The following is a 6406-nucleotide window of genomic DNA, read 5'->3' as shown; positions in this document are numbered from 1 at the left end:
CCTGCCTTTTGCTGGCAGGAAACTCAGGAAGGAACTCTGGCTGTTATTGAAATAATCCGTAGTTGATTACTTTTTTTTTTCCAAACAAGTGCTCGATTCACTTGGAATCTAGTTGTTAGGCTTGATGCATGGTAAAATAAACCTGCAGTTGCATTTGTGGTGCCCATGCATGTGATAAGATAATCCCATAACTCACCTGCTGTAAAGTTGGCCCCTATATATTTTTGCACGCAGCAATAACCTCAAATTATTTCGCGACTTGCCGTTAGGACTCCGACTATTCTGAATCCTTGGCCTTGCGTTACCATCAGTGACAAAGTCGTACTGTTTTAATTCAGCTTAGACATGAAAGATGATCTGATGATGATGACGATGCTTGTCCTTTCCTTGACCAGACGCTAAGGAAGTCACTTGTCTAATAATGTGAACTACCAACTACAGGAAGTAAGATATCACCTGCAGTGGCCTGTTTATGGGGAACACATACCATCTGCCATCATACAGCAGGCTTTCATCTTCTGTGCTGGTCCATCAACATTGTGTGCACATCACTACCCTTATGCTTCAGTTCAAAGCACAGAGCCCCCAACTTGGTTTCCCACCGTCCTTTATTTTCGTATCGTGGCTGCACAGCAAAGCCCAGGTTCTCTTCTGCCTTTAAAAAGGCCCAGTGGATATTCCTTTCCTCCTCTGTTAGAAACCGGATGTGCTTATTGGCAGGCTGAAGCATATAATGCAGCCGTGTATACATTTATTTCCGACGTGAATGTCTTTACTTGGTGCGTTTTGAAGAGAGCAAACTGTTGCACCGGGCAGATTAATGGTTTCCTTGTCAATGGGACAGTGATGTAGAAGGTTTGTAATAAGGGCAGATGCATAAAATCTCTGCATAGTTGAAAAAAGCCAGATACGAGAGTCACACTCTCTGATTCCATCTGTACAGAGTTCAAAACAAAGAAAAAAGAACCCCAAGTGTTGGAAGTCGGGGTAGTCGCTCCTCCTGAGAGGCTAGCCCTGGAGAGGGCATGGGGGAGGGTCTGCTGGGTACTGAGACTGTCCTGTTTCTTGATCTGAATTACAGTCACCTGGGCGTGGTCATTTTGTGACAATGTATGGAGCTATACACTTACCATGGGTGCCCTTTGTGTTTTTATGATGCACTTTTAAAAATTGTTTTTAATTTAGTTTTAACGTTTATTTAAACATTTTGAGGGAGAGACAGAGATAGAGCGCAAGCGAGGACGGGCAGAGAGAGGAAGGGAGACACAGAATCCGAAGCAAGCTCCAGGCTCTGAGCTGTCAGCACAGAGCCCATTGTGGGGTTTGAACTCATGAGCTGTGAGATCATGACCTGAGCCGAAGTCGGACGCCTAACCGACTGAGCCACCCGGGTGCCCTTTTATGATAACACTAAAAAAAAAAAAAAAAAAAAAAAAAAAAAAAGTTTATTTATTTATTTATTTATTTGGGTTTTTTAATTAAAAAAAAATTTTTTTTTAATTTTTAAAATTTACATCCAATTTAGTTAGCATAGAGTGCAACCATGATTTCAGGATTAGATTCCTTAGTGCCCCTTACCCACTTAGCACATCCCCCCTCCCACAACCCCTCCGGTAACCCTCCCTTTGTTCTCCATATTTATGAGTCTCTTCTGTTTTGTCCCCCTCCCTGTTTTCATATTATTTGTGTTTTCCTTCCCTTATGTTCATCTGTTTTGTCTCTTAAAGTCCTCATATGAGTGAAGCCATATGATTTTTGTCTTTCTCTGACGGATTAATTTCGCTTAGCGTAATACCCTCCAGTTCCATCCCCGTAGTTGCAAATGGCAAGATTTCATTCTTTTGGATTGCCGAGTAATACTCCATGGTATATATATATATATATACCACATCTTCTTTATCCATTCATCCGCCGATGGACATTTGGGCTCTTTCCATACTTTGGCTATCGTTGATAGCGCTGCCGTAAACATGGGGGTGCATGTGTCCCTTCGAAACAGCACACCTGTATCCCGTGGATAAATGCCTAATGAGAGTGCAGGCTGGGGAGGGGCAGAGACAGAGGGAGACAGAGAGTCACAAGCAGACTCCACGCTGTCAACGCAGAGCCCGACGTGGGGCTGGAACCCACCAACCGTGAGATCATGACCTGGGTGGAAATCAAGAGTAGGACGCTTAACCACCTGAGCCACCCAGGTGCCCCTCTTATGATGTACTTTAACCAGAGTTGACATTTACACTAAAACATACCAAAAATATGCTGCAAATGGTCTCTGTCCAGGTCATCAGAATAGCATTTGTGGCTTTGGATCGAAAAGGGCCTGGGTTCGGAGCCCAGGACGCTATTGCTGTTTTTGACTGCTGAACATAAAAATGCGACACTCCGAGTGACCCGTCACCGTACTTTTTCTGAGAACATGAGCCGATTGCTTGTTTTCCTGGCACAGAAACATGAATAAAATGCAATGAATTCTCTAAAAAGTACTCTACGGCTCAGATAGCTCCAGGAAGAAACACCAGGGCCTCTGCCTACCAAGAGAGCCATTTTAAAGAATACGTACAGCCACCCTCAACCCAACTGCTACCAAACAGTTGAGCTGGAGGGGAAAAACCCATGCGCACTGCAAAACCCAAGAGCAGGAAGTCACAAAGCATGGGTAATGATATTTACTCAGAGCCGGATTCACATCCTACTTAACTCCACGGGAATTCTCAACAGTTGGTCTCGACAACTCCAGCAATTTTGAGGCTCATTAACCTATTTGCAGGTGCTCGGCTCTCTGAGCCGCCTGCGTTCAGAGAAATAACATTCTCAAAATTCTCTGACGCAGCCTGCCATCTCAGTCCAGAGGTAATCATGACGTTTCTCAGGCCTCTTAGCCGGGAAATGAAAGCTCTGGGTGATTCTGAAGTGGCAAGTTTTAAAATGAGTAATCCCATCTAACGTTTCATGTGAACCCCCACGGTAATCGGAGAGGAACATGGGTAAATAGTCCTCTTGAATGATTGGGTAAGCCATCCTAGGCTTTACTGAAAGAATTAGGCTGTGCTAAAACCCCCAAATATCTAAACCGTTTAGGGTAGACGAAAGAGAATTGGAGCATTTCATCATGTCCTTCTTTATTTCTTAGGACACATGTCTGTGTTTTCCTGCTGAATCGCAAAGTGGGATCCCTGAGTTAAATTGTTCTGCCCAATCAGGCTAAGCCCTGGGGAGCCAGGCAACTCTTGTTCAGTGGATTCTATTATGGGTTGTCTTTGAGAATCACATTATTTCTAAAATGCAAGGGCTGCAAAATATTTTGCTGGGTCCGCTCCTTTTTGAGACATTTTAGGATTTGCAAATTTCTCTAAACCCCTTTTGCTACAAACAAAGCCTTGAATTCACCCTTCATGGTGGGGTCTCTGCTGCAGTATAACTTTGTTATAACAAAGTCTTTCCCAGGATTCACAGGAATGAACTCCCTGGGCAGAGGCCAACACCAGCCGGCCTTACACGAACGTCCATGCTGCCCAGGGAAGGGTTGGAGGCAGTCTCTTGAATATTAATCGCCATTCTGCTCTGTTTACAAGTCCGTCCTTTCTGAAAATCGCCTTACAAATAACCGTTCCCTCAAGATTATTTAAGAGCTAACTATTTTGATGTATTGAAATCTAGAGTTTGACCTGAAAATATACGGGCAGAAGTTTAGAGTATCCAGGACAAATCATTGGGCCATATTTTTGTGGCCTGGCAGGGAGGGTGGTAAACCATACTGTCTTTTCTTGTTGGGGGGAAAGAGGTATTCTCTTTCTTAGCTGAGCAAGACTGGGGCATAGGTCTGCTGATGTCTTTCTGGACATGCTGCCACCAGCTCCAATCCCGCCTTGTCGCACACTTACTGTGGCAACTTCTAGCGCTCTTCTGGAAGTTGGAGTAAATAATTGACAAATCTGGGCAGTCACAGGGTTACCGAGGTTAACTGCAGTAATACATATAAAGGTAGCATTGTATGCAGTCTTACAGACAATGCTCTGCTAAGATTCCTTGCTGGATTAACAGAAACGTTGAGAAGCTATTATGCCTTCATGTTGGTTTTCTTATTCGTGTAATACTGAGCCTACGTCCTGTACAGCTTTTAATATATTTAGCAGCACTAATTAAAGCAAAGGAGATGGAAAAATGTTTATCGCACTAAGAGAGATAGCTTTTGTTTTGTTCTAGAGGACAGTCTGAAATAGATTTCATCCAGTTTGCATCTTATTGGGTAGAATTGGACGTTGATGGTGCGAACAGAGATTCCGTTAAGCAGGGTGAAGCTCAGGATCCATGCCAAGGCGAAAATGACCACGTATATAACAGGACTGCCCCGCTTAGGAAGACAGAGAAATGATGTACGTGATATTGTAACTGAAGATGCTACACCCAAGGAACAGAAGAACTGAGGCTACCCACCTAAGCACCCAAAGACGTGCATGGCTGAAGGAATCAGCATTCCTGTCTACCAAACTCACTGCCTCCTATGTGGCGTAAATAGAACGTTTGAGTCTTTGGCTACTTGTAATGTAGACTAGTTATTTTCTGTCTATGGGACCCTCTGAGTATGTGGACCTATCTGAAGTAGGGGTACTCTGCTAGATAAAAAGTAAACTAATCATTGCCCTCAGATGAAATAACTTTGGCTTGAAGCTAAAGCAAAACCTCTCAGGCCATAAAAAATAAAGACTTACAGGGGGCCCCTGGGTGGCTCAGTCAGTTGAGCACCTCTTTGTTTTAGGTCAGGTCATGATCTCCTGGTTCATGAGATGGAGTCCTGCTTCAGGCTCTGTGCTGAAAGCAGAGAGCCTGCTTGGGATTCTCTCTCTCTCTCCCTGCCCCTCCCCTGCTCGTGCTGTCTGTCTGTCTCTCTCTCTCAAAATACATAAAATAAAACTTTAAAAAAACCACCTTTAAAAAAAAATAAAGACCTACAAATGGAATATAATCTGGCCCTGGTGACCTTCCATCGCTTTCTTCCATGTTGTCTCTGTCCCGGCAATCAGAGCACCCTTATGGGTCCTTTAACACCCTAAGCATGTCTTTCTCCAGGGTTCTAGTTGCCTCTGATGTTGCCCCTGCATGGACTTTCCCCTGTAGCCCCCTTTACTTACCTGGCTCATTTTTTTCACTTTCTTCAATGCTTTGCGCACATGTAACCTCCGTGAGGGCTACTCTGCCCACCTATTTTGAATTACAGAACCTCCTTCAGCATATTCCGCGTCCCCTACTTCCCCATTGGTTGCTCTCACCTCTGTGATGTGGTCTTAATTTTTCCCCGGAGCACATCCCGTATTCTAAAGCAACATAAAACTTAGTCACTATGTCAGCTTTAAATTGTTTACCTGTTCCCCACTCGAACTGAAGCTGTCAAAAAGCACAGATTTTGGTTTGTTTTGTCCACCGATGAGTCTGTAGGAACTGGTATGGTGCCCAACACAGAGCCGTTACTCAGTACATATTTGTTGAATGAATGAATGAATGAATGAACAAATTGGTGAATATTTTGGAGCATTGGTGAGGAGTTAGGTACATAGAAAACTGAGCAATGAAAAAGTGAGCTTATCACTATCATTGTCTGAAAGAGGAAAACAATCTGGGCTCAGAAATGAACAGTATTTATATAATCAAAATAATGTAAATACTGAATATTGATTAAATATTTTATTTTTTTAAACTTATTTATTTTGACAGAGAGAGAAAGAGAGTGAGAGAGAGAGAGAGAGAAAGCACAAGCAGGGGAGGGGCAGAGAGAGAGGGAGAGAGAGAATCCCAAGCAGACTCCACGCTGGCAGCACAGAGCCTGACCCGGGGCTAGAACTCACAAACCGTGAGATCATGACCTGAGCCGAAACTGAGTTGGTTGCTTAAGTGACTAAGCCAAACAAGTCCCCCTTAAACATTTTATCTTACATTTTATCTTTTTTTGGGAAAATGAGATAAGAGGAAAAGGTGAATTTGACATAAGGGAGCTAATCCTGAACTACTATAATAGAAAGGCAATAAATTATTCTAAAATTGATAAATGGAGAAATCTCAGAGAAAGCATGTTATTCAGCAGTATGAATGTAAATACCAGAGATAACAATGAAAAAGTTCAAAGTATTGTCTCTTGGGGTTTGGGGAAGAGTGGTGTTCATTATAAAACGTATTACTATTTGAGTGTGTATATATTACCTTGATAAACATAAAATGTCATAAAAAAGGAAATATTTCCCATAAGCACCTTTTACAGAAAGTACTACATTTCTCTCCAAATTCTTTTAAACTGTTCTCCTTGAAGAACGCTTTTAGATAATTATTCTTATTTATTTGATGAAATATAAAATGAGATATGAAGTATTAAGACAATTGGATTGGTAAAACTTACAAAATTATTCTAAGTCAATTT

At 42.5% G+C, this 6406-nt stretch overlaps 1 long non-coding RNA gene across 1 annotated transcript; it reads right to left on the bottom strand.

Annotated features, from left to right (window-relative positions):
• Positions 1-332: 332 nt before the first annotated feature.
• On the bottom strand, positions 333-5477 carry LOC113593881 (uncharacterized). Its single transcript, XR_003414245.2, has 3 exons — positions 5361-5477; positions 2250-2437; positions 333-2041 (listed from the first exon to the last, which is right to left on the bottom strand). It is a non-coding gene; the product is annotated as an uncharacterized LOC113593881 (long non-coding RNA).
• Between the last annotated feature and the right edge of the window lie 929 nt (positions 5478-6406).

The sequence above is a fragment of the Acinonyx jubatus genome, chromosome B2 (genome assembly GCF_027475565.1).
Source record: "Acinonyx jubatus isolate Ajub_Pintada_27869175 chromosome B2, VMU_Ajub_asm_v1.0, whole genome shotgun sequence".
Lineage (NCBI taxonomy): Eukaryota > Metazoa > Chordata > Mammalia > Carnivora > Felidae > Acinonyx > Acinonyx jubatus.
The sequence above is the reverse complement of the archived record's forward strand: the minus strand, read 5'-3'. Positions and strand labels throughout refer to the sequence as shown.